The sequence below is a fragment of the Mus pahari genome, chromosome X (assembly GCF_900095145.1).
Source record: "Mus pahari chromosome X, PAHARI_EIJ_v1.1, whole genome shotgun sequence".
In the NCBI taxonomy this organism is placed as follows: domain Eukaryota; kingdom Metazoa; phylum Chordata; class Mammalia; order Rodentia; family Muridae; genus Mus; species Mus pahari.
This window is the reverse complement of record NC_034613.1, coordinates 111,808,926-111,819,954: the sequence shown is the minus strand read 5'-3', so window position 1 is coordinate 111,819,954 and position 11,029 is coordinate 111,808,926. Positions and strand designations below refer to the sequence as shown.

The 11,029-nt window shown below is 38.5% G+C and overlaps 1 non-coding gene across 1 annotated transcript; it reads left to right on the top strand.

Moving 5' to 3' along the window:
• Positions 1-6,246: 6,246 nt before the first annotated feature.
• Positions 6,247-6,377, top strand: LOC115063219. Its single transcript, XR_003843101.1, has one exon. It is a non-coding gene; the product is annotated as a small nucleolar RNA SNORA17 (small nucleolar RNA).
• Positions 6,378-11,029: the final 4,652 nt, after the last annotated feature.

The following is an 11,029-nucleotide window of genomic DNA, read 5'->3' as shown; positions in this document are numbered from 1 at the left end:
GCAGACACTATTGCTTACACCAGCAAGATTTTGCTGAAAGGACCCTGATATAGCTGTCTCTTGTGAGGCTATGCCAGTGCATGGCAAATACAGAAGTGGATGCTCACAGTCAGCTATCAGATGGAACACAGAGCCCCCAATAGAGGAGCTAGAGAAAGTACCCAAGGAGCTGAAAGGGGCTGCAACCCTATAGATGGAACAACAATATGATCTAACCAGCACCCCCAGACCTCGTGTCTATAACTGCATATGTAGCAGAAGATGGTCTAGTCATCCATCATTGGGAAGAGAAGCCCCTTGGTCTTGCAAACTTTATATGCCCCAGTACAGGGGAACACCAGGGCCAAGAAGAGGGAGTGGGTGGTTAGGGGAGCAGGGGGGGTATAGGGGACTTTGGGGATAGCATTTAAAATGTAAATAAGGTAAATACCTAATAAAAATTGGGAAAAAAGAAAGAAAAAAGAAAAAAAAACGATTTATCCCCTCCTCCTTGTCATGTCCATTGGTGTTAACCCATGTTCAGGTTTTGTTGTGTAAACAAGAGACATCATGGGTATAGCTTCTGACACTTATAGGAGAAAAATCTCAAACCACAACCTACCATCAGGCTCTTACAATCTTTCTTCTACCTCTTCCACAATGATGTCTGAACTTTAGTCGCAAAAAATGTGTTGAAGATGTATCAGTAGGGACTGTACTCTCTAACTTGGCATTTTGGTCACTGTAATTTTGTTGCTCTGCATTTTGTTTTCTGTAATGACATCAATCTGTTGAAAAGATAAATTTCTCTGATAAGGGATAACAACTGTTCTTATCCATGGATACAAGGATAGATGTTTAAGATGTTAGTTAGGAACTATGTTGTTTTATTAAAATGATAGTTGAAGGTTCTTTAATGATCCATGACTTGAATAACCCTGGGTAGTTGGTTCATTTTCCAGTTCAAGGCATGGTTTCCTCCTGTAGAGGAGACATTAAGTTCAATATCAAGTGATCAGCTCTGAGCAGGTTGCTTTTGTATATTTAGAAATGAGTATGTTAATTTATAACAAAAATTGAAAAATCCAAGGCCAAGAATTTGAGAGACAGCAAAGGGTGAGGCTGAGTAAAAACAGAGAGAAGAATGTGAGATATTCTTAGGGGTCTTATGTAAGTGTAGACATTTTTCATTGCTTATACTTCTTTTTTATTTTTTTAATTTTTAATTTATTTTTTACATTCCATATTCCATTCACCGCCCCCCATCCACCCTCCAACTACTCCATATCCCACACTTCCTCCACACCTCACTCTGTCTCCACAGGGATGCACCCAACCCCCACCATACCTGACCTCTAAACTCCCTGGGGCCTCCAGTCTCTTGAGCGTTATTTACATCATCTCTAAATGAACACAAACTGAACCAGAAGTCCTCTATGGTTTCTGATATTGCAAATGAACTCACTTCACTCTCACAAATTTCTTTACTTAAGCTGACTTTCTATTGACATGGTCCCCTATAATTTAAGTGGATGTATATTTAGTATATAATCTCTTGCTAGCATGTAGAAGTATCTCAAATTTCTAAGCTATAGGTGGTTAAAGTATAGTAAAAGGTACAGAACTTATTACGTACACAATTTATGCTACTGTCTTGGAATCAAGGCAAAGGGAAAAATGATTGTTATTTACATATTTATTTTAACATGGTAATATTCTTTGCTGAGTATGCTACTTGGTTAATTAGGAACAAGCTCAAATAAGATTTCTATTGTAAAACTATAAGAGACCAATGGCTGTTACAGGAGATATTGAGGTCTTTTGTGATGAAAGATACTGGATATTTCTTCAGAGAAAGCTTGTGGAATCCACAGTGGCATTTTTAATTTCATCAATTCTGATAACCTCTTCTTTCTTTGATTCCTAGATATTTTTAAGCATCTCGATTGTTCAAATCCCTCTTCTGATCCTCCCTGTGCTGGCATTGTATATTGTTCCTAGTGTCCTGCTCTCAGTTACTAATTAGACTCTTGTACCCTCTTAGTGTTACTTTCTTTTTTCCCACATTTTATAGGTTATTTTATTTATTTACATTTAAAACTTTAACCCCGTTCTCAGTTTCCCTGCCACAAGTCCCCTATCCCCTCCCCTGCCTCTATGAGGGTGCTCCCCCACGTACCCACTCCTGCCTCAGCTTCCTAGTATTCCCCAATCCTGGGTTATCAATCCTCCACAGGACCAAGGGGCTCCCATCCCAGTGTTGCCCACTAAGATGATACTTTCATTTTGAGGTAGCTGATGAATTAGTTTTACCTGTGGACTTGTCAGCATCCTGTCACTTTAACGAAGTACATAAACTAATGAAGTTGTAAAGAGCAAAAGTTTTGGCTCACAGTCTTAAATATTTCAGTACATGCTAGGTCATCCCTTTTGTGTTGGGATCTATGAAAGGCCATATATCATGGGGATAATGTGTAGTAACTAAAGTTTCTAAACTCATGGCTGTGGACAAAAGCAGAGGAGAAGATTAGTGTTCTACAATTTCCTTTGATTATATGTTTCCAATAACTTATAATATTCCACTAGCCCTCACTTCTTAGTAGCTATTTGGTAAGTGGGTTCTACTGGAACCTAGTAGTACCATAGGTTTGATGAGGCTGGCAATTTCAAGTAAAGCCATTTATACTCCTTCTCAAAATAACATTCCAGTTAGGATCATTCCGTCATAGGAACTACTCTTTTCCACATTCTAGGACTAGTAGAGGTAAGACATCATGCATGAATCAGTTTTAGGTGTATTATAACCACATGCAATCTTTCTGTTCATACTGGTTGATTTAAAGTAAGTGTTACCTAACCTTTTTTATATTGTTATAGCAAAAGTCCTTATAATTTTTTTAAAGTTTATTTGTATGTGCCTATGGTTAGTTTTATTGTTGTGCCTTTTTAAAATAAGCTGTTCAGTATGTAGAGAAAGCAATAAGGAACCCTAAAAAGAACTAGCTGTTCCTCAAGGTGTGAGATCCCAGTAGTCATTTTCATTTTTGTTCTGGATAAAGTCTTGGGCAAATGGATGTATCTGGAGGATATCATCCTTAGTGAGATAACCCAACCACAAAGAAGTCACTAGATATGCACTCACTGATAAGCGGATATTAGCCCAGAAACGTAGAATACCCAAGATACAATTTGCAAAACACAAGAAAACCAAGAAGAAGGAAGACCAACTTGTGGATACTTCATTCCTCCTTAGAATAGGGAACAAAATACCCATGGAAGGAGTTACAGAGACAAAGTTTGGAGCTAAGTCGAAAGGATGGACATGCTGGAATCTTGGTACTCAACATGATAGTGTACAGGTAGTTGACATTAAGATGTGGGGACCCAGTCAAATTATCATGAATAGATTAACACTAGGTGTTAAGGAAGTAGTTTGTTTCTGTGAGAAAAACCTGCTATAATAATGAAGCAGGGTCATTCTTTGTTTCTGGTTTCCTGTCTTACTTGTAGCAGCCCCATCTCTCTTCTGTATGTCTTCAGACAATTTTGATGAGAATTATAATGAGATGTTGACCAGAATATTGCTAGTATGCTCTTCTACAAATTTCCTGATGTCTTTGTTTTTAATAGTTGGGTAATATACATTTTATAGATGTACCATATTTTCTTTATCTGTACTTCAGTTGAGACACATCTAGGTTGTTCCCTATTTCTGGGTATTACAAATAAAACTGCTATGAACATAGGGAGGCTAATGAGAGACTAAAGTTGCCATTTACTGTAGCCAGGCAGGAATTCCAGAGGTGGAAGGGGATATCAATCTACCCAAAACCTTCAACCCAAAATTTGTCTTGCTCACAATATGTGCAGGGATGAAAATGTAGCAGAAACTGAAGGAACAGTCAATCAATGTGCCCCAACTAGAGACATGTGAAAAAGCCAACCCCTGACACTATTAATGATACTGTGCTATGCTTATAGACAGGAATCTAGCATAACTGTATCCTAAGAGTCTTCATCTAACAATGGATGGAGGCAGATGCAGAGGTCTACACCCAAACATCAAAGTTCAGGAAGTCTCTTGGAGGACTGGGGGATAGAATTGAGTCAGCTAGAGTGGCCAAGGACACTACAAGAAGACTTATAGAGACATTTAACCTGGGACCTTGGGGTCTCATAGACACTTGACCACCAACCACGGAGTATCCATAGGCTACACCTAGGCTTCCTACACATTTGTAACAATTGTGCCACTTAACCTTCTTGTGGGACCTCTAACAAGTAGAGCAGGACTGTTTAGGCCTCTGTTACCTGCCATTGTCTATCTTTCCCCTTTCCTGGACTTCATGGATGGTCCTTAGTGGGAGAGGATGTGCCTAGTCATGCTGAGACTAGATGTCCCCAGGGTATGGTGGTAGCTAAGGATTCTCAGAGAGGAAGAGGGGGCAATGGAGAAGGGATTTGTAATAGTGGGACTGGGAGGAGAGGAGGGCAGCTCTGATCAGGACATAAAATAAATTTAAAAAATAAATTGATAAAAAAATATGTACAGTTCAAACCATGTGTTTCAAGCTGGACCAGTCATTGGTTGGTCACTCTCACAATGTCTGTTCTGTCTTTATAAGAGTATGTCTTATAGATAGGATAGATGGTAGGTAGAAGGTTTTGTGGTTGGATTTATGTCCCAATTCCTCCACTGAACTATTACCTGGTTATGGAATATGACCCATTCATGCTTCAAATCCTCCATTGCTAGGTGTCTTTACTAGAGACACCCTCACCAATTCCTGGGAGTTTCCATTGCACTAGGTTTATAACTCGTCTCTGATATTCCCCCAGTTCTAGGTGGTTCTTCCAGTACTTTGTCCCCAATCATCCCCAACCTAATTCCTCTGTTCTCATCCCCACCATCTCCCAGTTCAGCCATAATATCAGTACTATTTACCCTTTCCTTGAAGATCAATTGCCTGCCACTCTTGAGCATTCCTTGTCACTTAGCTTCTCTGGTCTATGAATTGTAGCATGGTTAGCCTTTAATATCCATCTAATATTCACTTATAAGTAACTAATACAGTGTCAGGCTTGAGATCCATGCTATGAGAATAAGCTCATCCATGATACTGCCTGTAGGGCCAGAAACTAGAAGCTGGATAACCCAGAGGTGCAAGATAGAACCAAATATGACTAGCAAAATAAAATTAAATGATTCCCAATGATATTCTGCTATACTCATAGAGATGAACTGTCACCAGATAGGCTGTATTCAACCATTCATTCAAACAGATGCAGAGACTAAAAGTCAAATATTAGGTGAAGCTAACGGAATACTTTGAAGGACTAACCTGGACCCATAGGAGGCTGAAAAGACAACTAGAAAACCTTCATGGGCCTTACCTAGGCCCTCTGCATATATGTTACAGTTGTATTGCTTGATCTTACTGTAGAATACCTTACAGCGAGAATAGAGGCTTTCTCTGACTCTTCTGCCTGCTTTTTGATGCCTTTTCCTCTTACTAAGTTGCCTCATCCAGCTTTAATACAAAGAAGGTGCCTCTTATGGCAACTTTATATGCCTGCCATTTTCTGAAGAGAAATGAAGGAGGGGTAGAAGGTGGGGTGAGGAAAAGAGAAGGGCAGGCCTGGGAAGAGAGGAAGAACTGGAAAGTACATCTGGGATATAAACTATGAGAGAATACATGGAAAATTTAAAAGCAATGTGCATTTCTTCTAGAGCCCTAGTCACATGCTCCCCGGGCCTCCTGTGAGTATTATATTATGCCTTGAAGTTCAGAATGCACACTAGGGACTATGGTGCTTTCATTGCACTAAAGCACTACTGAGTGCACTAAAGTAATTATTGACTAAATTACCCTAGCGCTCTGAAAAGTATCACATCTACATAGTCATGTTAAAATATTTACCCTTGAAGAATAATTATAATCCATATTCTATTATGTACACTAATGAGAATGGTGACTAGTAACGGTGAAGAAATGCATGGCTATTGGAAGTTTTTGTTTGAACCAAGTGCTTTACAACACACACCAATTTTAATAGAGTATCAAACATTTCTTCAAAACTTTCCCAATAATTCCTCCCTGCTTCTACTTGTAGCAGGGGGCATGCTTGTTCATAAGGTTACTCTATTGACATTGATTTAGTTACTTTAAGGCTTATCATCTTCATCTTGAACACTGTTGGTGAAAAATAAGCCTGTGTTGGACAAAAACATACTTAAAGGTTAGACACCATTACACAGCTATAAGTTCTGTCCTAGAAGCATTACAGCTGTGGCTGCTGTGTCACATGTGCAACAGTAGGTGGTAGAGAGGAGAGAGGCCATGAATATGCTCTGTGTTCTGACTTATAAACACCCGAATGAGTAGTAGTCTAACATTCCCTGAAAAAAACAAGCCTACGACAATAACCAGGCTGGCGTCAGGGAGCTCAGATAGAGTGCTAGCCTGAGAAAACCATAAGTCCAATGCAACACAAGCCCAGACATGCTCCCAGGAAGAGGAAGAAACAGGGGACTACAAGAACCCGGTCTAGACTTACTGACCCTGGGCATGAGTGAGGCTGAAAGAATCGACCCCCATTTGGAGCCACAGAGCTGGCCTGAGTGAGGAGAAAGCCTTAGGGGATCAAAAGACTGGTGGCATGAGACCTGGACATGAAGCTAGCCTGAGATGATCATAAGTCCAGCACCACACAGGTCAGGGGAGGGGGCAGACTCTGGCCAAGATGACACCTGCCTTGTGCTCTAATAGACATATGGGGCATAGCAGTCCTGAGACCACTCTTAAGAGGGCCCCCACCACTCAGAGAATACCATGGGAACCACAAAGAAGGATAAGTTAGTGGTAGAGAAATGGAAGCCAAAAAGAAACAGAAGGATGTGGGCTCCATGAAGAAAGGCAGGATGGTACTGAGGAACAGCCTAACATGAATAGCCACTGATGCCATCTGAGACCATGGTGAGGTCCTGGACTGCACTGTCACTGGGGGCTAAAAATGGCTCTGTGGCCCTGCAGCAGCAGTTGTAGTCTGTTACCACCAAAAGCCATGCAGATGTCCCTGGTCTGGCTGCTGCCTGGGGACATGTTGATGTCTGAGGGCTGTGCAGAACTGAGCCCACTCCTCACCTGGTCATCACCAGAGACCTGGCCATGAGGGTATGAGAGCAGGAAAGCTGAACCCAATCCTAGGTGCAATACTAGAGAGAATGCACATTGTGGATATTGAGAGTAAGTAGGAATCTAGGATATGAGCCTGCCAGAGTTGGCCCTAAAATTTCTCTCCTGTATGGTGACATAGAAGATGAAGAGATGCAATCCTTGTATGTTGTACATACATATATACTCAGGCATATATACATACATACATACACACATACATACACACACAAAATTTTAGTAAATAATTTAACAAAAGAAGTCCTATAGTATGCTACTATAATGTATTAGGAAGTGGAAAAATGTCAGAGTTTTGTGATCTCAAGTTAAAAACTAATTTACTCACAAAACATTTTCTCAATAAAGGTCTTATATGACACTAGAATCTAAAACTTTCAGGATAAATATTGACACATGAAAGTGATGTTTCTAAAAATATTTTTCTTTGATACTTTTATACATGTACAAATTTAATCTGGTCATATTTTTCCTCAATCTGATTTCTTCTGCACATCCCATCAACAGTCTTCTCGAAACTTCACATTCTATTATTTTAAAAATGATTTTCAGAGTCTAAGTATTGTTGTCTGTATGAACATAGATGTAAACGTATCTAGTGGTGCATTGGCAGCCTAACAAGTGTGATCTTTATGTAGAACACTGACTCTTTTTCTTCCAGCAGCCTCAACTTCTAATAGCTCCTCCGTTAATGTTGAGTTGTCTTGAGTCCTGCCCCCATTCATGCTGAAATATTAAATGAATTTATTTTTGTAAATGTACACAAAGCAATATCCCTGTCACGTAACATAAACATGTCCTATTCTCTGCCTACTACAATCTTCCCAGCGCCTCTAATCCTGTTTCCTGGCCTTGGGAGAGATATGCTATTGATGACAAATTTCATGGTCATATAGTTCAGCCACTTTTTCTCTGCACTTCTCCCACTTGTGTGTCTCTGTCTTAAACTCTGTCCACTGCAAACAAAAGCTCTCCTCTAATAAAAGATGAAAGCCTCACTAATATACAGATTTAGAAATAAGTATTTAGGAGGCAGCTTCAGTGTACATTTATTTAGCAAAATAATAGTATAGATTCTTCCCTAAGCTTTTGTTTTGCCAGAGATTCTTGACCAGGTTTTCAGTACCACGTATGTGTTTCTTCCTTGAGAAATACCCCTTAAATCCAACCAGAATGATGATTCTGATCCTTATAAACTTCATGGATGAATGGGCATATCTTTCCAGCAGGGCCATTATAGTAATTCACAGGTACAAAACTGAACAATACTATTGATAATTTTATCTCTTTAAAGTCTGCACACTGCCTTGGAGTATCTGGAATACTAGGAACTTGGGAAGAAGATTCCAGTTCAGTAGCAACTAAATTTCTCTGTATTTTATGGTCTGAGTGCTGACTTCAAAAATGGGGTCTCAACATAAATATATGGCAGAAAAGGAAGAATAACAGAAAGCTTGTATTGCTTGGGGCTGCAGGCAGTGGTCAAGGAACTTCCCTGAGGAAGAGTGCTGAGGGATGTATTCCATGTCTTGCACTAGATTTTTTTCTTTGCTAATTTATGTCTTCTTGGAGGAATACATTCTCCCTTCACTTAGTATAAGATCACTACAATTAGACTTTTTATTTAAAATGTGTTTTGGAACTTTCCAAACCAGTGAGTTCTCACACGGCTTTTTCAGAAGTGTTTATTGTTAGTTACCCTTCTACTTAGACCCCCCTTTTCTGCTTTACCCTCTCATTCAATTTCCTACTTAAAATTTCCTCAGTATTGTCACATTCCTCTTTCATAACAACTTATGTCCACTATTCTCTTTATTAAGACATTTCTAACCATAGGTTAATGTACTGTTTCTACTTTCCTGGCTTCTATAAGTACTATCAAAGTTAAATGCAAGTACAAAAAATAAAAATTGCCAATTTCATGAGGAGAATTTTAAACTAAGAAAACAAGTCAAAATATGCTTCAGCAGCAATAAACAGTGGAGCAACAGAGAAGAGACAAAGGCCAGTCAGAGGTAAAGGTAAGCAGGCAAAAAAATTCCATAGGGGACTCTTTATATTCAAAGCAGGTATAAAAGTTATTGCCCATGATTTAGTGGAGGTTATCATTTCAAATGGTATAATCAAAGAAACCATTCACAGATATTCCTATAAGATTTTTCAAAGATGGTTTTAATTCATCCTGAGTTGACAACTGATACTAGCCATCACAAATCTGTGTTGAAAAAGACTTTGAGAATATACATGTTAATATATGTATACGCATGGGAGATTTCATGACTTGCAGGTAGTATGAGCAGCTTTCTCCTAAAGAAATCACTGAATTTATAATCATTCATGCAACTCATCATTCCCACTTTAATATATGTGTTATTTACTGTCTCATGATGTGGCAAAATGTGATGACCAAGAGTGACTTATGAAAGAAAAGGTTTATTTTCTGTTCCAGAAAGAGAAACTAGAATGGCTCAGGAGGAAGGACTGCTAGTGTAAAGCATGATCGGTCGCAGTAGTAGGAAGCCGAGAGATAGCATTTTTAATCATAAACAGGAAAAAAAGCAGAGAGCAAACTGGAAATGAAGCAGGAATATAAACTCTCATCTCCACTGTCTCCCACCAGTGACTCATGCCTTCTAGCAAGGCTGATCCCATAACCTACCCTAAATCAGTGAGAACTGGGAATCTTCAAATAGCAGAGGATATAGAGCATATTTCTCATATAAATCAGCATAATTTGAATAAATTTTAAAGAGCTGTATTTCAATGCATAGATATAAAGAATTAAGTTTTAAATCAGTTGTTCATATTTGTTTGGACTTTGGTATGAAGATGTATGAGAGCAAGTGTTCAGTTTTAACATTGGCAGCCAAGAGAATTATTGGGGATCCATAATCACCTTCAAGGGGAACTCTTGAGTAGCCTAAAACCCCCTGTTAAAAGTGCAAATAGTGTCTTCTTACTCAGTAATCGTTAATGTCTTAAGAATCCCCATGATCAAACAGTAGCAGATTTATGTCTATTTTTTTGTTTTCAGCACTGTGTGAATTCAGGTACAATTACTATAACAAAGTATGAGACCAGTTGTTTTCAGTAGAAGTTATGTTCATTTAGCTCATACTATGTGAGTTCTAAAAGAATGAAACTTGCATTTCCACAACTGGCATAAAAGCCTTCTAGCAGTACTATAGATTTTCATAGTCTAGATGCTTATGAGATATATTTAGTAACTATTTTTATTAATCATTTGAATTAGATAAATATTCTATGTATTTATCATGTACAAATGCCTTTTCAAAACATACACACATTGTGGGATGACTAAATTGAGTTAATTAATATGTTAACACATTATCTTTCACACTTGCCATTTCTAGTGGTAAGAACACTTAAAATCTTATCTCAGCAGTTGTCCAGAGTAGAATACATTGTTGCTATAGTCACAATGTTGGAGTATAGATCTTGTCATTATAATTAATTTTATGTCCTTTGATTAACACTCCTCCAACAGGGCTCATAAATTCAGCCCCTACTACCCAAAATTTTACCCTCTGCTTCTATGCCCTCAGATTTTTTTCACATAAAGAATAGGTTTGTCCCTTATTTCACTTAATATAATGTCATCAAAGTTATAGAAAATGATAGAATTTACACATTAAATTATTTATATTGGATATTTTCTTTATTTACATTTTACAAGTTTTCCCCTTATGCTTTCCCTTTATTATCCTTTAAAGGGCTGGATTCGTGGATAGATATTGTTTGAATTTGGTTTTGTCATGGAATACTTTGGTTTCTCCATCTATGGTAATTGAGAGTTTTGCTGGGTATAGTAGCCTGGGCTGGCATTTTTGTTCTCT